The 25,405-nt window shown below is 58.6% G+C and overlaps 1 pseudogene; it reads left to right on the top strand.

Moving 5' to 3' along the window:
- The first annotated feature begins 9,203 nt into the window (after nt 1-9,203).
- LOC135461173 (Fc receptor-like protein 2) lies at nt 9,204-16,035 on the top strand (annotated as a pseudogene).
- Nucleotides 16,036-25,405: the final 9,370 nt, after the last annotated feature.

Below are 25,405 nucleotides of genomic sequence, written 5' to 3'. Positions count from 1 at the left end.
CACCCCTTGATCACTGGAGGCCAAGTTGTTCTTGGACCCTCATTCCTGAGTCTGAGTCCACCCAACACTTGGGGCCCCAATTTCCATGGGATCCTGGTAATTCCAGATCCGGGGACACCCCTTCCCTTGGGGACATTGATTCCCCCAGGACCCCCAATCTCACAGGGCCCCCATTCTCACAGGGCCCCCTTTAACCCTGGCACCCACATCCTTGGCCACCACCCCATGATCAGAAATCCCTGGAGGCCACGTTGTTCATAGACCCTCATCCCCTCGTCTGAGTCTACCTAACCCTTGGGACCCCCATTCCCCTGGGACCCCATCCCTGGCTCCCTACACAGCCTCAGCCTCCAAGTTCTGGCAACACCATGTCCCCACCATGTCCCACCATCACCCCCATGTCTCACAAGTTCCCCAACCTGCCCCCATCCTGTCCCCACCCTACCCCCACCAAGGGCCACCTACACATGGGGACAGACGTGACCTCGCTTCCTTCCCCTTCATCTGAAGAGCGGCCAGCCAGGGGAGCGGTGGCCACAGCAGTGAGTGACAGCCAGTGCACATGGCTGGGGACACCGGGATGGCCGGGAAGGTGGCGCTGCTCCTGTGGGGTGAGTGCCCCGGGCACGGGCCTGACACCCCAGGGATGGGCCCTGGTGAGGCAGAGACTGGTGGGGAGGGGGCAGAGGGGGGCTGCAGTGTCCCCTGAAGTCCCCAATGCCAGGAGAGTCAATGCATGAGGTGACCAGGGTCGTGGAGTGGCTTTGGGGACAGGAGAGGGGGTTAAGGGGTTAAGGAACATGGGGACAATAACAGGGGGATGGAATTTAGGGAGGCATCATGGGACTGGGGAAGTTGTGGGGACATGGACAGGGTGCCAGGAGGGCGAGGACAGGAATTAGGGAAAAGCACCATGCAGATGGGCCCTGGGTAGTGAGACCATGGGACTGTTGGGCGTGACCTGTGCCAGCATGGGATGGTCCTGACATCGCTATTCTCACGGTGTCCACGGTGTCCCTGTGTCCTGCCTCAGCCTAAGGTGGCCCTGTAGCCCCAGTTCCTAAGAGGTCCGTGCCACTCTGGTGTCCCCACAGGAGAAATCTGGGGATGATGCCAAAACCCGAGCTCTGGTGCTGCTGTACCTACAGAGCCACCCCCACTGAGCCCTGTCCCTTCTCCCTTCCAGCCCAGACCCTCAGCTTTGCTGGTGAGTCCTCAGGGGATGCCATGACCCAACCCTGCTGTCACCAGCCCCACACTGGTCCTGGCAGGCTGGTGTCCCCTGTCACCTGCAGGCACCCAGACCACCTGGATCGTCGTGGAGCCCCCCTGGATGCCAGCGGTGCTGTGGGACCAGGTGACACTGACCTGCCAGGGCTGGGGGACCTCCAGTGCCACCACCTGGTACAAGGATGGGCGGCGCTGGGGACAGCAGGGACGTGACCGCCTCACTGTCACCGAGAATGGCACCTACGAGTGTAACAGACCCGGCAGTGGGCTCAGCCTCCCCATCAGAGTCTTTGACGGTAAGAGGGGTTTGGGTGTCCCCAGCCTGGCACCTGCGGGGACCCCAAGGCCTCTGGGTGGGCTGCGCTCCATGGGTCACCTCCTGCGTGACCAGAGCCCATCCCCTGCATATGGGGACATCCCAAAGCATGCCAGTGTGGAGGGGCCCCTGTATTGAAATTGGGGACCCTTAGTGTGCTGGCTGTGACCCACTGGGGGGGTCCCTATTGGGTGGTGCCTTCAGGACCCTCCAAGCCCTCCTGATGTGACAGGACCCATTTGTTCCCCAGACTGGCTGGTGCTGCAGGTGCCAGCAAGGCCACTGCTGGAGGGGGACACGGTGACACTGCGCTGCCGGGACCGGCGGAACAACCTGGTCACCTGGGTGTCCTTCTACCATGAGGAGAAGCAGCTGGTGGAGCTCCGAAATGGGACAGAGCTGACCCTGTTCCCTCTGCAGCTGCACCACAGTGGGCGCTACCACTGCAAGGGCTGGCTGACAGACAGGCAGTGGGTGGTGTCTGCGCCAGTGACAGTGACAGTGCACGGTGAGAACCCCACAGTTTCCACCCCAAAATCCCCACAGCCCCTCCCCAAGGACTTGGGTTTGCTGTCCCCACTGCCTCCAATCTCCTGCCCTGAGCTGCTCCCTGTGCAGGTGCTGGAGGGTCCCCCTGAGCCATCCTTCAGCTCCCCCTGACTCTCAGCTGCCTCAGCACCCCCAGCCCCCTGCAGCCCCGAGCCCCCCTCCTGCTCGTGGACAGGCAGGTGGTGGGGGGCCCGCAGGGGTCCCCGCAGCTGCTGGTGCCCTCCGTGGGGGTCTCCCACTCAGGGAATTACAGCTGCCAGGTGCGTTCCAAGGGTGGGGTGGTGCAGAAGAGCAGAGCCCAGCTCCCCATCACGGTGCGCAGTGAGTGCAGGGATGGGCACGGGGAGTCCCCACAGGCTCCTCAGGGTCCCCTGCCTTGGCACCTCCATGTTCCCCAGACACTTTTCTTGGGTCCTTCCACCACTCCCCTTGTCTCCTCACACATCCATGGTGTAACCCTGTCCCCAATATCCCCCATCACACTCATCCCCTCCCGTCCCTATCCCCCCACACTGGCTGCCAGCCCCTCCCTGTGCCCTCAGCCCTGTCTGTGTCCCTGCAGTGCCCATGGCCAATGCCACCATCACCCCCGGTCCTCTGGCACACCAGGTGCATGCAGGTGACAACGTGACCCTGCGCTGCTTGGTGCAGGTGGGCTCAGCCCCTGTCACCTTCACCTGGCTGCACAACGGGCAGGAGGTGGCCTGGGGTCCCCTCCTGGAGCTCAGGGCCATCGATGTTGGACATTCAGGCACCTACCAGTGCGTGGCCACCAACCAGCTGGGACAGGACGGGCACCGTGTGTTCCGGGCACTCAGCCCTGAGCTGGCACTGATGGTGACAACATGGGGACACAGAGACACAGGTGGGGTCACACAGGGTCACCGGGGAGTGCAGGAAACCTGGGGTGATGGGTGATCCTGATGTGTCCCCCTCTGTTTCTTGCAGTGGCTGCAGGGGTCGGTGGGGCCCTTCTGTTCCTGCTTCTGCTCGTGGGTGTCATTGTGGCCTGGCACTGGTGGCACCGTGTGGGTGGGTGACAATGAGGGGATGGGGGTCTCAGGGAGCTGTAGAGGCCCCCAGAGTTGGGGAGAAATAGGGCAGCACCCACAGCCCCAGAATTGTGACCTTGCCCAGGGGTCCTGCAGGGTTTGGGGAGGTGCTGGAGTGTCCTGCAGGGATGTTGGGGTTTCTTTCAGGGGCCCTGGGGGCTTTTGGAGGGTCTCTGTTCCTGCTGGGCTTTGGGTTCTTGAGGCTGAGTCGGCCTCGGGAACTGGACAGGTTCATGAATTCTGAGGGGCTTCAGGCATGCTTGGGGATCCTGAGAGAAAATGAGGGTCTCAGGGGGGTACAGGGTTCCTGAGTGGGGTCAGGGCCCTGGGACCCCACAGTCACCCCTCCCCTCTTTTATTTGCAGCTGCCAAGAAGCAACAAGAAAGGTGAGTGGGGCTCTCCAGCCATGCGTCCCCTATTACCCCAACCTACAACTCTCCAGCCCCTTCCACACATTGTCTTTATTCCCAAAGGGCTCCCCCAGATCCAACGCCCCCCCCCAGAGGAGGGGAAGGTTCCATACACCCACGTTGTGAGCAGCGAACAGGCACAGTGTGAGTACAGTGATGGGGGGGACAGTGACACGTCACTCACATGTGTCAACCCCCACCTTGGTCCCTACAACTGGTGTTTTTTGCAGGGTCCCCCAATGTCACTGTCCCCCAGGATCCCCAGGAGACCTACGTGGGGCTGTGGGGATCCCACAGTCGACCATGGGAACCCGGTGACATCTACGGGAATGTGCTGTGACACTGGGGGAAGTGGGGGGCACTGGGGATCCCCACCCATGGGCACCCACTCGTGTGTGTGCTGCCACTAAAAACTGTGCCTCTCCCTCCCTGTGGAGGCACAAAGATTCCAAAGGGCTGAGAGAAGAACAATTTCCTGAAACAGCAACCAGACAGAATACAACCAAAAGCAACAGTGACATGGTTCAGAGTCCCAAGGGTTGGAAGGAGGAATCCTAGGAAGGTGGAGGAAACCTGCTGGGGAGTTTCCAGGGTTTGTTTGTTGAGGACAGGGCCCTGGACCTTCCTTGTTCTGATGGCCAAAGCGGTCTTCAAGAGGCTCTGGATTCTTGTGTTCCCTGTCCCGAACCCCTCCATTGCCCTGTTGCCCACACAATGATGTCCAAAGGCCCTGTGGGGATTCCAGAGCTTCCCCTTTTCCAGGGCAGTCAGGATCAGGCCATGGCATAGGGTGGGGGAGTCAGCAACAGGAAAAGTTTGATGTCTGGAGACATTTTGAAACAGCTGTGAGTGGCAGGGGTGGGTCAGGCCTTGCTTTTGCTGAGACAGGGCCCCGTCTGTCCATCAGTCTGTCAGCCCTTGTACACTGGGGACAGTGTGATGCTCTGCCAAAGCCAGCTCCTGAGTGGCTGGGTGACCAGAAGTGCCAGCTGGGGAGAGGGCCTTTGGTGGCCCAACTGGCTTAAAAGGCAGAGCATGAGGTGGCCAAGTCCCTGAGCATGTGTCCTCTGGGAGTGTCTTTCCTATCCATGCTGAAAACCAGGAGTTTTTTGCATCTTGGTATAGGGAGAAATATCTGCCAAGGAAAGTGGAAACTTTGCTACAATAAGAAGCCCAATCACTAAAAGCATTTTTATTTCAAAAATGATGCTGCATCCATGCAAAAGTGTAGGAAAAAGAAATAAACATTTTTAATGAGGAAATTTATAAAAAAAGAACAGAATAAACAATACAAAACCAGAACATTTCCTTCTTCTCAGTGCTCTGTTCATCTTTGGTGCAGTTACAACTGCAGCCAGCAGGGGGCGCTGCAGGGAGCACTCCCGGCCAGCAGGGGGCTGGAGCACAAGGACAGCCTGGGATGGGAGCAGTGCCTTGAGACGGCAAAATGGGGCACAATTGGAGCTGATTGGGCCAATGCCCCTGTTCTGCTCTGGGTGCTGCAGACCCTTAAGGAGGCATTGTAATTAAGCCAGGGTCCTAAAGTTCAGCAGTGCTCCTAAAGCATCCCTGTTCACAAACACAGGGCTCCGCTGTCTCTCCTGGGGATTTTGGGCTACACAAGGCAGCACTGGATACAATTTGCAAGTCAGATGCTGCCAGCTCTGCCCACAAGGAGCTTTTTAGGCTGCCCGGAAGGTTTTTGCTGCTGCTGGGGATGATTCTGTACCTGTGCCATGTGGCCACTGCTTCCCACTGGTCGGCCAGGAAGGCCGAGCTGGAGCAGCGGCTGAGGCGGGAGTGGCTGGATAAGGTGGCCCACAGGAGCAGCACCTGGCCATGCAGGTGGAGCCGGAATGCCGGGAATTCCGCAGGGTGTTCAGGTGAGGCCCACGGGGCAGGGACATGTTGGGGCACCACTTGCCATTCCTGCTCCTCCGACATTTTGGGACACAGCAGTGACACCCATCGGCTCCCAAACTCCTCAGGGCTCGGGCACAGCCTCACAGGAGGTCCCGGGGTGATTCAGGTGCTCCTGGGCTCGTTCCCAACAAAGGGCAGCGCTCCGGGAGCAGTCGGCAAATCCTGAAGGAACCACCCAGGGCTGCTGGAGCCCGAGTGCTGCGGGCAAGGACGGCCTGAGGGAGCCGGGCCCCGCTCAGCCGGCGCTGCCCCAGGAACGTCTCATCCTGCAGGAGCTCGGCAGCCTCTGCCGGTGCCGGCCCCGGGGCTGTCGGGGGGCGTGGCCGGAGGGGCCGGGGGGCAGCGGGTGGGAGGGGCCGGGATGGAGGGACCAGGACCCCACTGGGGAGCCCCGAGCGTGGAGGGAGCGAAGCGGCGGAGGGGAGACCCCGGGACAGGGGGGAGCAGAGACCCTGCGGTGGGGTCTGCAGAAAGGAGGGACCGCAATGGTGGTCCCGGAGCACCGGGAAGGGGCCCAGCTGCCATTGCGCTGCGAGTGCCGGGACGGTCACGGGGTGTCCGAACCGACTGTGGCAGCGTGTCCGAAGCCACTGTCGCGATGTGTCGGGACCGAGCTTTGCCAGAGTAAGGCCCCCACAGCTCCGGGAAGTGGAGGGGTACCCTGGAAAGGGCGGGGCAGGGACGGGGCAGAGCCCTGTCTATTCCCTGTGCCCTGTGCAGGTGAGGAGGGCAGGGATGGAGCAGCTCTGGGGACACCTGGAATCGAGACAGGGTCCCTGTCCACAGCCCCACCACGGCCGCGGGGTAAACCCCCTGCTCGACATTTCCATCCTTTTCTCTCTTGTCTCACAACTGAGCCAGAACCCAAAAATACTTTCCAGGATGTTCTAAAGGGCTGCAGTTTTGAGAGAGGAAGGAGGAGTGTCCTGGTCAGATTGTTGAGCAGATGGTTGTTGTCTTTGCAGGATTTTCGGGTCTCTCCCAGTCACTTGCCTAAAGGATAAAATGATCCATTGCTGCATTTCTGGACTGGTTCCCCCACAGTTGCCCTTGTAGGGGCAGTTTCCAGCCAGCCCTGCTCTGGAAACCATCAAAGGCCCTCTCAGTGACACTGCTTGGGCTGCTTTTGGGTTTTGTGCTTCTTGCAGGGCTGAGCAAACCACAGGCAGGCCTTTTTCCCTCACAGAATTCTCGTCTTTGCAGCATGTGAAAACCACGTTCTCTCTTCTGTGAAAATTTTAGAAGTTTAATAAAGGACAATAGGATAGAAGGATCATAGAGCAAAGGTTGTTATGGCTGGGTGCATCTTGGCACTCAGCCAAGAGCACACTGTTCTCTTTGGGGATACCTCTTGGAGACCTTTTCCCTTAGATCAGCCTCTTGCATATTCATACACACTTATGCATAGAAAACATTTTCCCCAAGCTAATTTACATTCCAAGAATTGTTTAGCATGGATTTTCCTTGGATCTGCCTTTTCAGAGCATTATTCCTTGGTTGTGCTTTTAGCTGTTTCTTATAATCATCTTCATTTCTGGGCCTGGGTCCACACTGTCTTCAGGCGGTGAGTGCTGATAGTTGGCATATCTGTAGCAGGCATCCTCATCCTGTCTTCATCAGATGTTATCCCATCCAAGCAGACATTTTTTCACAAGCATCCTTATATGAGGGATTTCACAAAGCTTAATTAACATCAGACATAAAAACTATATCTTTGTAACAAAGTTACTTTAACATTACATATATAAATTCCATTTTATTATTTGTAAAATTCCAGTAATATTATATGTATTTACAATACTTGGTGAGAGGGACAAAGTGATCAATTGCTGCATTTCCAGACTGGTTCCCTCTCAACTGCCTCTGCAGGGGGGTTTCCAGCCAGCCCTACTCTGAAAACCATCAAAGGCCCTCACAGAGCCACTGCTTGGGCTCCCTTTGGGCTTTGTGCTTCTTGCAGAGCTGAGCAAACCACAGGCCAGGCCTTTTTCCACCACAGAATTCTCACCTCTGCAGCAGCCCTAAAGCTGCCAGAATCAAAGCCAAGGGGGCAGGGGGGACCCTCAGGTGCTGGCTGCCCCCTGGGGCTGGGCAGAGCAGGGCTGGGCAATGGCCATCCCTGTGCAGTGGGGCTGGGCCCCACCCTTGGATGGCCACTGGCTTCAAGGAGCAGGAGTTTGGGAGCTCTTTCTTGCTTGGGGCTCCATTCCCCAGCTGCTCTTGCTGGCTCAGATCCTGCAGGGGACGAGCAAGAATGGAGAAGTCTGGAAACACCAGGAGCTGCGATCCCCCAGGACAGGAGCCCCTTGTCCAGCATTTGTCCCCCATGGGACAGGATCCTTACAGGACAGGAGCCCCCTGTATTTGCCCCCCCGCAGGGCAGAACCCTCCTCCCATGTGACACTCAGCACAAACGGCCTCTTACTTCTGCTGCTGGAGAGAGAAAGTGAAAGTGTAGGCAGGGGGAAAGCTGACTCCTCCATCCCCCACAGCCTCCCCAGCCCTCCCTGCAGACCCCTCACCCCTGCTTCCCCCACCTTAGGCTTCCCCCAACACCTTCCCTACTCAGAAGCTCCCCAGGATCATCAAGGCATGAACTGGGAGGTTGTGAAAATGAGGGATAAAAGGAAGGAAATGGAAATGAAGAAAAAGATATGCCCCTGGATGTTGGGGTGGCACAGACCCAGAGCACCTCTGAATCCCCTCTTGTTGCCCCCCCACCAAATCACGGGCAACCCAGCAGGCAGCACGAGCCCCTGAGTCTTCCCAAAATCTGAGGCACCCAGGGAAGGAGCTGTGACCCACATGCACATCCCGTCACTGTCCATCCCTGGCAAAATCATTCCCCTGGGAAGCTGACCATGGGATCCCCATTCTTTCAGTCTCCCCTTTCCTGAGACCCCCATCCCAGGGCTGCCATTGCCCAGGAACTCCATGGCCCAGGACCCCATTCCCAAGGAACCCTCTCCCATTCATTCCATGCCCTGAAATCCCCATTCCCCTGGGACCTTGATTGTCCCCAGTCCCCCCCTTTCCCCCTGCACCCATCCCTGGCGCAAAAAATCCCTTGATGAGGGATTTATTACAATTAAAATATTTTCTTATATACCCTTTTAAAGTTTTAAATGTACTTTACCTTTCTCCTAGTCTCATCTCAAAACAAAAAAGAAATAAATACATTCTGATAAATGCACTAATAATTAACCAACACTAAACCCACCACACTAATTATTACATTAACCAAAATATCTCAAATTAGCAAACCGAAACCATGACACCAAATACCTGGAGCCCACCTTCCCCTGGGACTCCCATCCCTGAGTCCCCCCAGCCCTGGGGACCCCCATTCCCATGGCACCCCCATCCCCTGTGACTCCCCCTCCTCACGACACCAATTGCCCATGGACCCATTCCCTGGACCCCCATTCCCTGGACCCCCATTCCCCTGGACACCCATCCCTGGCTCCCCAAACCCGCTGAGCCCCCCTGCTCCTGGGAAGTCCGTGTCCCACCTATCCAGAGACAGCCTTGTCCCCAGCATGTCCCCACCCTGCCCACAGCCTGTCCCCAGCTTGTGGCCACCCTGCCCCCACCAAGGGCCACCAACACATGGGGACAGACGTGACCTCGCTTCCTTCCCCTTCATCCAAAGAGCCGCCAGCCAGGGGAGCAGTGGCCACAGCAGTGAGTGGCAGCCAGTGCACATGGCTGGGGACACCGGGATGGCCAGGAAGGTGGCGCTGCTCCTGTGAGGTGAGTGCCCCGGGCACGGGCCGGACTGGTAGTACCTGGGGATGGGCGCTGGTGAGGCAGAGTGTGGTGGGGAGGGGGCAGAGGGGGGCTGTAGGGCTCTCTGAGGTTCCCAATGCCAGGAGAGCCAGAGCATGAAGTGACTGGGGTCATGGCGTGGCCGTGGGGACAGGAGAGGGTGAACAGGGCTGGAGGGATAGGAATGTTGGGAGAGGCATCCTGGGGCTGGGGCAGCTGTGGGGACAGGGACACAGGGATGCAGGGATGCAGGGACAGGGAGAGGAAGACAAGCACAATGTGGATGGGCCATGGAGACAGAGGCCATGGGGCTGGCATGGGAGATCTGTGCTAGCACACTGTCCCCATCGAGACATCTGTGCCACACCAACTTCCCCAGGGGGACAGTTCAGGGGCAGCCCCTATGACCCATTCCCCTGTGCACCACTGTCCCGCTGGTGCCACACTCACCCAGCCCTATCCCTTCTCCCTTCCAGCCCAGACCCTCAGCCTCGCTGGTGAGTCCTCAGGGGATGCCATGGCCCAACCCCGCTGTCCCCAGCCCCATGCTGGACCTTGCAGGCTGGTGTCCCCTGTCACCCGCAGGTGCCCAGACCACCCAGCTCCTGGTGGAGCCCCCCTGGAGGCTGGCGGTGCTGTGGGACCGGGTGACACTGACCTGCCAGGGCTCGGGGAACACTGGTGTCACCACCTGGTACAAGGATGGGCAGCGCTGGAGGCAGGAGGCACACAACCGCCTCACTGTCACTGAGAGAGGCAACTACACGTGTGAGAGACCCAGCAGTGGGCTCAGCCCTCCTGTGAGAGTGTTAGATGGTGAGGGGGGTGTGGGTGTCCCCATCCTGGCACCAGCAGTGACCCCGGGGTTCTGGGTGGGCTCTGCTCCATTGGTCACCTCCTGTGTGACCAGAGCCTGTCCCCTGCTCTGGGGACTCACGAGGTGTAACAGGACCCCCGTGTCCCGTAGCCCCATTGGTGCTGCAGGTGCCAGTGCAGGCGCTGCTGGAGGGGGACACGGTGACACTGCGCTGCCGGCGCTGGAGGGACAACCCGGTCAACTCAGTGTCTTTCTACCATGAGGAGAAGAAACTGCAGGAGCTCCGCGATGGGACCCAGCTGTCCCTGTCCACTCTGCATCTGCAACACAGCGGCCGCTGCAGCTGCAGGGGCTGGGTGAAATCCACGGTATCACGGGGATGGGAGAAGTCGGAATCAGTGACAGTGACAGTGCACGGTGAGCACTCCACAACTGTCACTCCAACCCCCCTCACTCCCTCCCTAGGGACTCAGTCTCACAAATCTCCCTCCCCTCTCCTTTCCAGAGCTTTTCACGGTGCCAGTGCCGGAAGTTCACTCTGAGCCCACCAATGGGTCCCCCCTGACTCTCAGCTGCCTCAGCACCCCCAGCCCCCTGCGGCCCCGAGCCCCCCTCCGGCATATGTTCTACCGGGACGGATGGGTGCTGGGGGGCCCGCAGGGGTCCCCGCAGGTGCTGGTGCCCGCCGTGGGGGTCTCCCACTCGGGGAATTACAGCTGCCAGGTGTGCTCCGAGGGTGGGGCCGTGCGGAAGAGCAGCACCTGGATCCGTGTCACGGTGCGCAGTGAGTGCAGGGATGGGCACGGGGAGCCCCCACAGCCTCCTCATGTCCCTTGCCTGGGGATCCCCAGTCCTTCCTGACAAGTGTCCTGTGGTACCTAAGTTTCTTGTATCCCTCCCTGGCTCCCCTGCTCTTTTCTCTGGTCCCTCCCTGTATCCCCCAGTCCCACATGGGTACCCCCATCCTTCCCTGGCACCTTTTCTGCGTCCCGCCATTGCTGACCCGGGTCCCTCATCAAGTCCCTCTATTCCTGGCTTCTGTCCACCCATCACTCACTGGGTCCCCAGACCCCTCCCTGCATCCCTCCACCCCTCTCTGAGGTCCCCACACATTCTCCAGGTCCCACCATCCTCTCCCTGTGTCCCCATACCCTCCCTGGTGTTGCCCCCCTCCCTCTCCAGGTGTCACTTCCCCGAACCCCTTCTCCCCCTGTTTCCAAGCCCCCTCCACCTCTGCGCCCCCTCTCCCTCACTGGGATCTTCCTGCCCCTCCCCGACAACCCAGGTCCCTCACTGTCCCCTGGTGTCCCCCTCTCCTGCAGGGGTCCCGCCCTCAGGGGTGTCCCTGTCAGCGCAGCCCCCTGGGGGACAGGTGCCACTCGGGGACAGCCTGGTGCTGAGCTGCACGGTGGCCACAGGGACAGGTCCCCTGTTCTTCTCCTGGCACTGGAAGGACTTAGGGGCACTGCTGGGCACCGGCCCGCACCTGGAGCTGCGCCACGTTGGGGACAATGACAGCGGCCAGTACCGGTGCCGGGTCAGTGACGGGGACAGAGTGGCCGAGAGTGACCCCCTGAATGTCACCGTCCTGGGTGAGCTGGACCATCAGGCTTTTGGTGACCCCACTCAAAGTACCCCATACCACCTCACCAGGTGCCAGCACCATCTCTGTCCCCACAGTGCCTGTGGCCAATGCCACCATCACCCCCGGTACTCTGGCACATGAGGTGCGTGCAGGTGACCCTGTGACCCTGCGCTGCTCAGTGCAGGTGGGCTCAGCCCCTGTCACCTTCACCTGGCTGCACAATGGGTAGGAGGTGGCCCGGGGTCCACTCCTGGAGCTCAGGGACATCGATGTGGGACATTTTGGCAGCTACCAGTGCGTGGCCACCAACCAGCTGGGACAGAACGGGCACCACATATTCCAGGCACTCAGCCCTGAGCTGGCCCTGGAGGTGACACCTGGCTCACCCTGGGTCACAGGTGGGGTAACTCAGGGTCACCAGGGTGTTCAGGACTCCTGCAGTTCAGGATGACCCCAATGTGTCCCCTCTGTCCCCAGCAGTGGCTGTGAATGTCGGCAGGACCCTCCTGTTCCTGCTCCTGGCTGTCATTGGGGGCTGTCACTGGTGGCACCGCTGGGGTGGGTTACAATGGGGGTGACACAAACTCTTACAGGAATCGGGGGGAAGCCCCAAACACTGGGGGGGCCGTTGGGGCATCACCCAAAAGCCCTGAGCTGGAGGAAGCTGAGCCCTCAGTGACCTTTGCTTGGGGTGCTCAAACGTTTGGGGGCATTTTGGAGGGTCCTGGGCTCGGGAGGGTCCCAGGAAGGGCCTTGAGGAATATTTGGGTGACACTGGGATTTCCTGCGGGTTTTTAGGGAGGTGTTGGAGAGTTGTGCAGGGATGTGGAGAGATCTTTAGAGATCCTGGAGCAGTTTGGAGGCTTCCCTGCATTCCATTCTTGGGTTCCTTGAGGCTTGAGGGGTGCTTAGGGGCTGTGTGAAGGATCAGGGTCCGAGGTGGTTCAGGGGTCCTGGAGAGGGTTTGGAGTACCTGGGTGCCTCAGGTGTTCTGTGGCTCCACGGGGGTACTTTTGGATGCAGGGCGTGGGAGTCCAGTAGAAATCAGTGTCGGTGGGGGCTCAGGGGTCCAGTGGGCATTGAAAGGTCGCAGGTGGGGTTGGGGCCCAGGGATCCATGATCACCCATCCTCTTTTTTGCAGCTCTCAGGAAATCCAGGACAGGTCAGTGGGAGCTCAAGCCATGGCTCTCCTTGCCCCCTCCGCAGACACCCCTCAGCCCCCCTTATCCCCACAAGGCCCCCCAGAACCCTCTTATTCCCTGGAGGTTGGGGTGGGGCTGGACAGGAGGGGGCAGGGGGTGAGTATGGGGAATGGGTGGGGACAGGGACATGTCACCCATGGGTGTCACCCCAAGCCAGGTGTCTCTTACTGTTTCCCCCAAGGACCCCCAGGTGACCCACGCAGAGCTGCCAGGAGCACATGGGTGACTGCAGGACACCAGTGACATCCATGGAACGTGCTGTGACAATGGGGGACACTGGGAGTCCCCATCCCATGGCTCCCATGGTGGCCCATCCTGCCTGGGGTGATGACCACGAGTCGGGGGGGCTGCACAGGGCACCCAGTGCTCCCCTTTCCCCCTCACAGTGCTCCCAGTACACCCATGGCTCCCCAGGCTCCTCCTAGTGCCAGGGGACACTGGACCCATTTCCTTCTAAATTAGTCCAAACTGCAACTTTTTGGTTAAACTGGTAGAGATGGTGTTTGTTCAGCTTTGTTGGGCTTTAGGAATGGGATTCTCAAGTTCTGGGTTGCCACTAAAAACCACGGGCTGCTGCCCCTTTCCCTACCGCTCCCCATGGAGGCACAAAGATCCCAAAAGTCTGACAGTTCCTGAATCAGTAATGAAAGAACAAAACCAACAGCAACAAGGTTCAGAGTCCAAATTGTCACACAAGGAACGATTTCCAGGGAAAGCCACCAACAAAGACCAATCCCCTAACACTTCCCCCATCACGTTTCCTCCACCAGAGGAATCTGGCAGAGCCCTGGACCTTCTTTGCTCTGATGGCCAAAGTGGCCTTCAGGAGGCTCTGGATTCTCTTGTCCCCTGTCCCAAACCCCTCCTTTGCCATGTTCCCCACACCAGGATGTCACAAAGGCCCTGAGGAGGCTCCTGAGCCTCCCATTTGCCCAGGCCATTTGGGATCAGGCCATGTCACAGGGTGAGGTTTCAAAGACAGGAAAAATTTGAAGTCTGGAGACATTTTGGAACAGCTGTGTGTGGCAGAGGTGGGCCAGACCTTGCTTTTGGTGAGACAGGGCCCCGTCTTTCCATCATCTGTCAGTCATGGCACACTGGGGACAGCGTGACGCTTTGACAAAGCCAGCTCCTGAGTAACCAGGTGACCAGAAGTGCCACTTTGGGAGAGGGCCCTTGGTGACCCAACTGGCTTAAAAGGCAGACCATGAGGTAGCCAAGTCCCTGGCCCTGTCTGCTAATGGGGTGCCTGTCCCCTCCACGCTGGAACCCAGAAGTTGGCAACTCATTTAAATGAGAAATATCTGCCAAGGAAACTGGGGAAAATTCCTGGAATGGAAAGAAACCCATCTCAGAAAATTTTTTTAATTTCAAAGATGATCTGGCTTCCAGGCCAAAGTGTAGGAAAAGGAATAACACCCCTTTTAGGGAAATTGATAAACCAGAACAGAACAAACAACACAAACCCAGAACTTTCCATCCCGCTCAGCGCTGTTGGTTTTTGTGGCAGTTATAACCATGGCCAGCAGGGGGCGCTGCAGGGAGCACTCCCGGCCACCACAACAACATCAGCCACTCCACAAATACTTCTCACTATCTGAACAACATCGCAATATTTAATCATCAGTATAATCAATAATGTTATATCAATTCATATAATATCCAGTGAAAGTCAACTTCCATCAACTTGTTTCTGTCAATATATACCAGTAAAGAACTGTTATTCGTGTTCCCACATTTTTACCTAAAAGCCCTGTAATTTCAAAGTTATAATAGTTCAGAGAGAAGGGGGTCGTATTTTCCACTCCAAGGGAGGTTCCCAGCTTGTTCAGCTTCCTTGACAGAGCTGAACAAAGAAACACCATTTCTGCCAGTTTAATCAAAGATCTGCATTTTTGTCCCAGGAGCAGGGAACCATGTCCAGTGCCCCCTTGGGACTGGGATGGGCACCAGTAATCCACCTCATTGGGAGCACTGGGAGGGGGACTGCAGAGCCACTAAGCACACTGGGGTTAAGAGGATCAAATCTGATTTTGATTTATGTTTCAACAAATGCTACACCTGAGGTGAAAAATTACTCTGTTGTTGTACATGTGCTGGGAAATCTGTCCCTGGCAAGGCTTCACACAACCGAGAATCAGGGGAGAGAAACCTTCAGTGATCGGGATGTGAGTGACCCCCACTGGCTGGTGGGACAGATGCCCAAGGAAAAATATCTATGAAAAAACTCCCAGGAAATCAGGCTGTGGGAGGAGACTTTGCAAATAAAAGCAGATAACTGTGACAAAACAGGAGTGTTTTGCTTTAGGTTTCTTGCAGGGATCAGGGGCTCACTCAGAGTTTCAGTTTGGCCTTCCTCCGCTGTGGGATTCACATTATCTGAACCTGAGAGAAGCAGTGGGAGAGGCAAAGAATGATCCAAACAACTCTTATCTCATTTTCTGCTCCTGTGTTGTTCACACAAGGAATGCATTGTGGAAAATTGTTTACCTGAAGGGAATTGGTGATTGGATTCTGGTGTGAGAGTTTTGATTCACTGACCAGTTGAATCCAGGTGAGTGTGTGTGTGTGTTGGGACTGTCGGCTGACAGTCATGAGATTGTGTTCAGTGGAGTGCAGTGGAGTGCTTGGCAGATTCAGTTTAGATGTAATGGAATATAATATAGAATATTATAGCATAATAAAGTACTAAACAGGCCTTCTGATAAGATGGAGTCAGATGCATCATTCCTCCTGGACATCCGGTAAAAACATCATTGACACTCCCCTCCCTTGGCTTTTCTTTCAGAGGTCCTTCTCCCCTGCCTCTATCCATTCTTTCTTCTGTGCTGCTTCCATGAGGCAGCTCATTCCTGCTTGTCCTGGACATTCCTTCATTGCTTTCCCCGATGGAGCGGATGCTGCCTGCACCCACCCGCTGCCTCTGCTGCGTTTCCCGTGCTGCCCACAGCACCGAGCCTGCTGCACCTGCCCCCGCAGCCCCAGCCCACAGCAGCCAGCCCAGAGCCCCCAGTGCCGCAGCCCCAGCCCGCAGCCATCGCTCGCCCATGCCAGAGACACGCAGGTGCCGTCCTTGGAAATCACGCCCAGCCACTCACAAAAGCCATGTGGGCTCACCCTGGCTTGCAGCACACACTCTCCATCTGCCGAGCTGGTGCCCACAGAGCGCCCGGGCTTGTGATGCTAACGCTGTCCCTGTCTTCTCTTTCTCTCTCTATCCTTTTTCCTTTCTGCTCCCTTCTATCCCCCTTTGTACGAACGCTTATCCTGCTTTATCAATAAACAGTTATCAAATATAATCTTGTCACTTCTGTGCTTCATTTTCATCTGAGAAACCTTTCAGCAAGAATCCTCCCCGACTCCCCCCTTTACAGCAGGATGGGACAGGGGTACTGGGAGGGAGAATGGGGAAGCTCTGGGTGCACTGCAAGCACTGTGAGGAGAGAATGGGGCAGTCCCTGAGGGTACTTGGGCACTTGGGTGGGGCTGGGGAGCCCCTGCAAGTATGAGCAAAGGGATGGGAGAGCCCTTGGGGGTACAGGGAGAGGAAATGGGGAGCACAGGGTGCCCTATGTAGCCTCCCCCTCACTTATGAACACCTCCCTTGGAAGGATGGGCAACCACAGGAGCCATGGAGGGAGCACCCCCAGTGCCTCCCACTTCCCAGAGCATCACAACTTTTGGTGTAGATTGTCCTAGATGTCACTGGGTTCCCACGGTTGCCTTCGCAGCTCCATGTACGTCGCCTGAGGATCCTCCACTGGGAGTGCCATGGGGTCTGGGGGGGCCCTGTGGGAATAAGGGGGTGTGTGGAAGGGGATGGGAGGTGCTGGGGGTTTGGGTAAAAGGTGTATCATGGCTGGAGGCTGCACTCACCTTTCCTGGTGCTTCCTGGCATCTGCAAAGAAAACTGGACAAGTGACTTTGGAGACCCAGGGGCCCCCATCCACCCTTGGGAATGCTGAACCACCACCAGACACACAATTCTCCCCAGGCCCCCCAGTATCCCTGATGCCCCCACTAATATCCCTGAACCACCCCACTTGCACCAACACCCTGAGCCCCCAGAACCCCGGGCCTGGCAGAGAGGGGGACCCCTGATAGAATCACCAACATCCCTGCAGGACCCTCCAACAGCTCACAGGGCTCTGAGCAATGGTCATTGGGGGCTCAGCCCCTCCCAGTTTAGGGGCTGTGTGTGCCGCCCTATGGCCCCCCTTCTCTGGGGCCTTCCCAGCTCTCTCCATCATGTCCATCCTTCTCATTGTCACCCACTCAAACATTGTCACCCACTCAAACGTTGCCACCAGTGCCAGGCCACAATGACACCCACGAGAAGGAGCAGGAACAAAAGGGCCCAACCGACCCCTGCAACCACTGCAAGAAACAGAGGGGGACGCATCAAGATCACCCATCACCCCAGGGGTCCTGCACTCCCTGGTGAGCCCACCTCTGACCCCACCTGTTATCCAGGGTGAGCCAGGTGTCACCTCCAGGGCCAACTCTGGGCTGAATGCCCGGAACACGCGGTGCCCGTACTGTCCTAGCTGGTTGGTGGCCACGCACTGGTAGGTGCCCGAATGTCCCACATCAACTGCCCTGAGCTCCAGGAGGGGACCCTGGGCCACCTCCTGTCCATTGTGCAGCCAGGTGAAGGTGACAGGGGCTGAGCCCACCTGCACCGAGCAGCGCAGTGTCACGGGGTCACCTGCACGCACCTGGTATGGTAGGGTGCCAAGGGTGATGATGGCATTGGCCACGGGCACTGTGGGGACAGAGACTGGGCTGAGAGCACAGGGAGGGGCTGGCAGCCGGTGTGGGTGGGTAGGGACAAGGGGGCTGGGTGTTATGGGGGATGTTGGGGATGGGGTCCCACCACAGAGGGGTGAGGGGACACAGGGCAGAGGCGGAGGACACAAGCATGGAGTCTGGGGGACATGGAGATGCCCAGGAAAGGAGACTAGAGGAGGCTGTGAGGGCTCCCCGTGCCCATCCCTGCACTCACTGCACACCGTGACGTGGAGCCGGGTGCTGCCCTTCCACACGGCCCTCCCCTCGGAGCGCACCTGGCAGCTGTAATTCCCCAAGTGGGAGACCCCCACGGCGGGCACCAGCAGCTGCAGGGACCCCTGAGGGCCCCCCACCACCTGCCCGTCCCGGTAAAACTCGTGCAGGAGGGGGGCTCGGGGCCGCAGGAGGTGGGCTTAGGGCCGCAGAGGGCTGGGGGTGCTGAGGCAGTTGAGAGTGAGGGGGGACCCCTAGGTGGGCTCGGGGGGGAACCTCCAGCACTGGTCCCCGGACAAACTCAGGGCAGGAAATGGGGGGCTTTGGAAACGGTGACCCCGAATCCCTGGCAAGGCGCTATGGGGCTGTCAGGGTGGCGGCTGTGAGGTGCTCACCATGCACTGTCACTGTCACGGGCACTGACTCCTCCCATCCCTTTGATACCCCGTTGATCACCCAGGCCTTGCAATTGTAGCGGCCGCTGTGGTTCAGCTGCAGAGGGGACAGGGACAGCTCGGTCCCATTGTAGAGCCTCCCCACTTCTGTCTCCTCGCGGTAGAACACCAGAGTGGCCGACTTCTCCTGCCTGTTCCGGCAGCGCAGTGTCAGCGTTTCCCCCTCCAGCAGTGCCCGCGCCAGCACCTGCAGCACCACCTTGTCTGGGGGGCAGAGGGGTGCTGTCACATCACAGGGGTCTGAAGGGTCCTGATGTCATCAGGACCCCCATATTGGGTCAAAGTCAGCACACCAGGTTTTCCCAATTTCAACACGAGGGTCCCCCCATAGTGGGATGCTCTGGGATGTCCCCCTGTATAGGGGACAGTCTCTAGTCACACCAGAGGGTGACCCATGGAGTAGAGCTCATCCAGCACCCTCAGGGTTCTCTTGGGTGCCAAGCTGGGGACACAAACCACCCTCACCGTCTGAGACGTTCACGGGCGGGCTGCACCCACTTCCAGGTCTGTCACACGTGTAGGTGCCACTCTCGGTGACAGTGAAGTTGTTGCCTCCCTCCTGCCACCAGGGCTGCCCATCCTTGTACCAGGTGGTGTCACCAGCAGTCCCCGAGCCATGGCAGGTCAGTGTCACCCGGTCCCACAGCACCGCCGGCATCCAGGGGGGCTCCACCAGGAGCTGGGTGGTCTGGGCACCTGCGAGTGACAGGGGACACCAGCCTGCCAGGGCCATTGCAGGGTTGGGGACAATGCGGTGGGGACCCGGCATCCTCCGAGGACTCAGCAGCGAGGCCGAGGATCTGATGTGGAAGGGAGAAGGGACAGGGCTGGGTGAGGATCATGGGGACACTGTGGACACCCTGTGTTTGCACTGCCAACCTCCAACAGCCCCACAGCACCTGTCCCCATGGTCAAGTCCCATGGTCCTGTGCCCATGATCCCAATTCCAATGGCACCTTTCCCCATGGCCAGGTGACATCTGCATGTTACGTGGCCCCATTCCATGTCCCAGTATCCCTGTTCCCCTGTCCCTATCCCCACAGTCCCCAAGCCCCAAGGCTCCTTCTGCCACATCCTTGTCCCCACATCCCTCTATCCCCCTCTTCCTGTCTCCACATCCCAGTTCCCCTATTTCTGTACCTAAAGCCACCCTAAATCTCTGGTCACACTGTGCTCCATGCCCTGCTCTGCCTCTGCTGCCATTGGTGACCTCAGGGGACCTCACATTCCCCCTGTGCCCCCTCCCCACCAGTCTCTGCCTCACCAGGGCCCATGCCCAGGGTGTCAGGCCTGTGCCTGGGGCACTCACCCCACAGGAGCAGCGCCACCTTCCCAGCCATCCCGGTGTCCCCAGCCATGTGCACTGGCTGTCACTCGCTGCTGTGGCCACCGCTCCCCTGGCTGGCGGCTCTTCGGATGAAGGGGAAGGAAGCGAGGTCACGTCTGTCCCCACGCGTAGGTGGCCCTTGGTGGGGGCAGGGTGGTTATAAGCTGGGGACAGACTGGAGACAAGGCTGCACAGTCTGGGGACATGGTGGGGGATGGTGGGACATGGTGGGGACATGATGTTGCAACAGTTTGGAGTCTAAGGCTGTGTAGGGAGCCAGGGATGAGTGTCCAGGAAAATGGGGTGCCCAGGATGGGGTTCCAGGTAAATGGGTGTCCCAAGGGTTGGGTAGACTCAGACTTGGGGAGGAGGGTCCCAGAACAATGTGGCCTCCTGGGATTTGTGATCATGAAATGGGGGTGCCAGGGGAAAGGGGGACCCTGTGAGAATGGTGGTACTGGGGGAATCAAGGTCCCCAAGGGCAGGGGTGTACCAGGGACTGGAATTACTTGGATGGTGTTCCTTGGGGTTGGAGATCCTGGGGAATTGCCGTCCAGGGATGGGGGTCTCAGGGAAGGGGTGGCAGAAGTAAATTGGGTTCCAAGGTTGGGGTCCCAGAGGAATGGGGGTGCCAGGGTTTGGCAGTGCATGGGGGGGCATGGGGGTCACAGCTCCTTCCCTGGGTGCCTCAGATTTTGGGGTGAGGCTAGGCCCCACATAATCACTGGGTGTTCGTTTCCGCAGCATGGCAGGGGTCTGGGTATCGCCTCTGTGTCTGCTGCTGATTTTTCTTCTTTATTTCTTTTCCTTATCTTACTTTTTGCCATTCCCTCACTCCAGTCTGGATCAGACATCCTGGTGCCCTGAGCAGAACGGTTGGGGGACCAGGCGTTCTGGAGGGGAAATGGGGGCATGGGTAGCATGCTGGAGCGGTGAGGACGATCGCTTCTGGGGGACTGAGTTGCTTGTTGTGTCCTGACTTCATACACTTTTCACTTTCTATACCTCCAGTCCGAAACTGGAGGAAGACGAGAGGGATCACTTTGGGTGCTGAGGGTACAGCAGGGGAAAAGGGGGCATATGCTCAGGGGTGCAGGAAGTGAGGCTTTGGGGACTGAGTGGGGTTCTGCCAACACTTCACTTCTTGTCGAGGGAGGGAGAGGTCTTTGTGCGGTCAGATGGAAAAGGCATCTGTTCAAGGGGCAATACAGGGATTTTGTCTCAAGCTCTCTCTGGAGTTCAGCTGGGGGATCCTGTCCCAGGAGTGACACATCCTATAATGGGGTTCCTGTCCCGGGGGGTGGCAGTTCCAGAAATGTCCCTGCAAATTCCTGGCTGGGTGCCTGTCTCAGGGGTGGCACATCCTGGGGACCCCTGTCAATGCAAGGATAGGGCCCAGCCATGGTCCAGCCCCACTGCACAGGGATGGCCATTGCCCAGCCCTGCTCTGGCCAGCCCCAGGTGGCAGCCAGCACCTGAGGGTCCCCCCTGCCCCCTTGGCTTTGATTCTGGCAGCTTTAGAGCTGCTGCAGAAGTGACAATTCTGTGGGTGGAAAAAGGCCCCCCCACAGGATGAGCTGAGCTGTGGTTTGCTCAGCCCTGCAAGAAGCACAAAACCCCAAAGAGAGCCTAAGCAGTTGCTCTGTGAGGCCCTTTGATCATTTTCAGAGCAGGGCGGACTAGAAAAACCCCTGCAGGGGCACCTGCGAGGGAACCAGTCCAGAAATGCAGCAATTGATCATTTAGACCCTGAGGCACACAGGGGCATTTCCACAGATTCCTGTGCACTGTCCCAAGGATGGACAAAGCTTTTCCCCTTCCTACAAAGGAAGTCAATCAAGTTTCAGCATGGGAATGAGCAAAATGGGGAGAGTTCCTAAAGATGGCCCAAGAAAAGGCTTCCTTCAGGCCTGGGTTGCTACCCAGCAGGCAGGGAACAATCCCATGGAGCTGTTGGACACTCAGGGAGATTCCCCACTCTGTGTTATCCACAAGCAAACGCTGCTGTGGTATGTACCAATGGGCTCCTAAAGAGAACTGAAAACTCTCATTTCATTGTGATTTGTTTGCATTTTTTTTGAGAGTGACTTATTGGGAAAGCAATGGATTCTATAAAGCAGAGCATTTATACCTTGCCAGTTGTATTTTCACTGAGTTTTTACATATTGGGAAAATAATGGTGTGGGAAAGATTTTTCGTTTTATTCTATGGCTTTGGTCTGAACCAACTGGTGTTCAAATGTTGCTTGGGACTGCTGAGGCAGGAAATGTGGGGACCTGACCCAGGGGTGTGTGGGGCAGGGACACAGAGACTCCCAGGACTGCCCTGGAGTGCTTCAGGGATAGGGCTTTGCTGGGCTCTGAGTCACCCCAAAATCTGAGGCACCCTGGGAAGGAGCTGTGACCCCTGTGCCCACGTAGCCACTGCCCATCCCTGGCACCCCCATTCCCATGGGAACCCAACCATGGGACCCCCACTGCCTTGGTCTCTCCTCCTTGGGGACCCCCATCCCAGGACTGCCATTGCCCATCACCACCATTGCCTTGATCCCATCCCATGGGCTGCTTCTTGCCTCAGAACCCCTATTCCCAAGGGTCCCCTTTTTTCCCCTGCACTCCCAACCTTGGGACCCACATTCCATTACCCCAAATCCCTGGGGACCATGTTCCCACAGCACCCCCATCCCTGAATCCCCAGAGGCATGGAGACCCCAATTCCCCTTGACCCCCATTCTCCTGGGCACCCAGCATTCCCCACATTCCCTGAGCCCCCTACTCCTGGCAACACCATCACCCACCATGTCCCCAGCCTGTGCCCAGCTTGTGGCCACCCTGCCCCCACCAAGGGCCACCTACACATGGGGACAGACGTGACCTCGCTTCCTTCCCCTTCATCCGAAGAGCCGCCAGCCAGGGGAGCAGCAGCGAGTGACAGCCAGTGCACATGGCTGGGGACACCGGGATGGCCGGGAAGGTGGCACTGCTCCTGTGGGGTGAGTGCCCCGGGCACGGGCCTGACACCCCAGGGGTGGGGAGGAGAGGGGGCCCAGTGGGGCTACGGGGTCCCCTGAGGTCCCCAAAGCCAGCAATGCCAGTCCATGTTACCCACAGTAGACCTTGGTGGGACAGTGGATGTAGGGTGGCTTTGGACACTGGAACAGGGGCAGGAATTTGGGGATGGGGTTGTGGGGTCAGGAATGTGGAGACTGGCCCCTTTGGGCTCAGAGAGCTCTGGGGATTGGGGAAGGGAACTGGGATGCAGGGACAGAAGGGGACAAGAATGGTGAGGATGTAGCAATGGGGATGGGATCATGAGCTGGTGGGGGTGACCTGGGCAAGCATGGGCTGTGTCCATGGTGTCATCGCGCCTGGGATGTCACAGTGTCCCCATGTTCTGCCTCAGCCCAGGGGGGCCTCGGTGTCCCTGTTCCCAAAGTGACTGTGCAACAGGGATGTGGTGCACGGGTGACTGTGACACAGACATGTCCCTCTGCCTCACCAAATCTTTTGGGGACCATCCACACTCTCTTTCCCACTAGAACTGCTGTCCCCACAGTTTGGGGACAGCCACCACACCCCGCTTACCCTGGTGCCGCCGTCCCTGCAGTGCCACACCCCCACGGAGCTCTGTCCCCTGTCTCTTCCAGCCCAGGCCCTTGGTCTCGCTGGTGAGTCCTCGGGGGATGCCATGGCCCCACCCCACTGTGCCCAGCCCCACGCTGGCCCTGGCAGGCTGGTGTCCCTTGTCACTCGCAGGTGCCCAGACCACCCAGCTCCTGGCAGTGCTGTGGGACCGGGTGACACTGACCTGCCAGAACTCGGGGGCCACCGGTAGCACCACCTGGTACAAGGCCAGGCTTTGTTGGTGGCAGGAGGGACCTGACCACTTCACTGTAACTGAGAGTGACACCTACACGTGTGACAGACACGGAACCCGGCACACCCCCCTGGTGTCATTCGTAGATGGTGAGGGGGGATCTTAAATTTTGAGGGTGGCCCCTGAGAGGTCAGGGTGGGCTCCACTCCGTGGGTGGCCTCACACCCCTCACGTGGCAAGAGCCTGTGCCCTGCACACAGGGACATCCCAGTGCACCCCAGAGCACCCCAGAGCACCCACATGTCCCCGGTGCTATGGACACCCACCTCAGAACAGTCTCATCAGTGAGATGTGACCTTCCTGTCCCACAGACCCACTGGTGCTGCAGGTGCCAGCACGGGCACTGCTGGATGGGGACACCTTGAAAATGCGCTGCCAGTGCTGTCAGGACAACCACCTCACCATGGTGTGATTTTACTGGGAAGAGAAGGAATTCAGGGGGTCCCTCAGGAGGACCAAGCTGTTCCTGTCCCCCCCAACAGCTGAACCACAGTGGTAGCTACAGCTGTGGGGGCTTGGTGGAGTCCTGGCAGTCACAGTCAGCAGCAGTGACAGTGACAGTGCATAGTGAGCACCCCGACAGCTGGAACTCCAATCTCCTGACACCCCCAAAGCCACATCCCAGTGCACTCAGAGTCACAGTCCTCACCTTCCCTCTCCTTCCCAGAGCTCTTCTCAGTGCCAGTGCTGGAGGGTCCCCCTAAGGTCACTGTGGGGTCCCCCCTGACTCTCAGCTGCTGCAGCTCCCCCAGCCCCCTGCAGCCCTGAGCCCCCCTCCTGCACGTGTTCTACTGGGATGGGCAGGTGGTGGGAGGCCCGCAAGTGTCCCTGCAGCTGCTGGTGCCCACCGTGGGGGTCTCCCACTCGGGAATTACAGCTGCCAGGTGTGCTCCGTGGAGAGGTCCGTGCAGAAAAGCAGCAACTGGCTCCTCATCATGGTGTGCAGTGAGTGCAGGGATGGGCACGGGGAGCCCCCACAGATGCCTCGAGTCCCCCACACTGCCTGGCATCCCCCAGCCCTTTCTGACACCTGCTCTGGGGTATCCAACCTTTCCCACATCCCTCCCTGGCTCCCACCATCCTTTCTCAGGTCCCTCACCGGGTCCCCCAGCCCCTACATGGGTACCCCCATCCTTCCCTGGTGCATTTTCTGTGTCTTGCCATCACTGACCCGGGCAGCTCCTAATGTCCCCCCCTTTCCTGGCTCATGTTCCCCTCCATCTCATATTGGGTCCCTTCACCCCTGTCTGGGTGCCTTCACCCTTCTCTGAGGTCTTTGCATATTCCCCAGGTCACACCATCCCCTCCCTGGGTCCCTGTACCCTTCCTGGTGTTTCCCATCTCCCTCTCGAGGTGTTCCCTCCCTTAACCCCCCATTATCCTCCAGGGTTCTTTCTAAGATCCAGCACCCCAATCTCTGCCACCCCTGTCCCTCACTGGGGTCCTCCTGCCCCTCCCTGAACCCCCTATGTCCCTGATTGTCGCCTGGTGTCCCCCTCCTCTGCAGGGGTCCCATCCGCAGGGGTGTCCCCTGTCAGTGCAGCCCCCCACGGGACAGGTGGCACTGAGGGACAGCCCGGTGCTGAACTGCACAGTGGCCGTGGGGACAGGTCCCCTGCACTTCTGCTACCAGGACGGCTTAGGGGCACTGCCAGGCACTGGCCTCCACCTGGAGCTGCACCACGTTGGGGATAATGACCGCAGCCAGTACCAGTGACGGGTCAGTGACGGGGACAGAGTGGCCCAGGATGACCCCCTGAATGTCACTGTCCTGGGTGAGCGAGACCATCGGATTGGGGGTGACCTCACCCAAAGCATCCCCATCTCACCTCACCAGGTGCCAGCCCTGTCTCTGTCCCCACAGTGCCCATGGCCAATGCCACCATCAC

The sequence above is a fragment of the Zonotrichia leucophrys genome, unplaced genomic scaffold (genome assembly GCF_028769735.1).
Source record: "Zonotrichia leucophrys gambelii isolate GWCS_2022_RI unplaced genomic scaffold, RI_Zleu_2.0 Scaffold_207_87703, whole genome shotgun sequence".
Classification (NCBI taxonomy): Eukaryota; Metazoa; Chordata; class Aves; order Passeriformes; family Passerellidae; genus Zonotrichia; species Zonotrichia leucophrys.
This window is presented reverse-complemented; position numbering and strand designations above follow the sequence as displayed.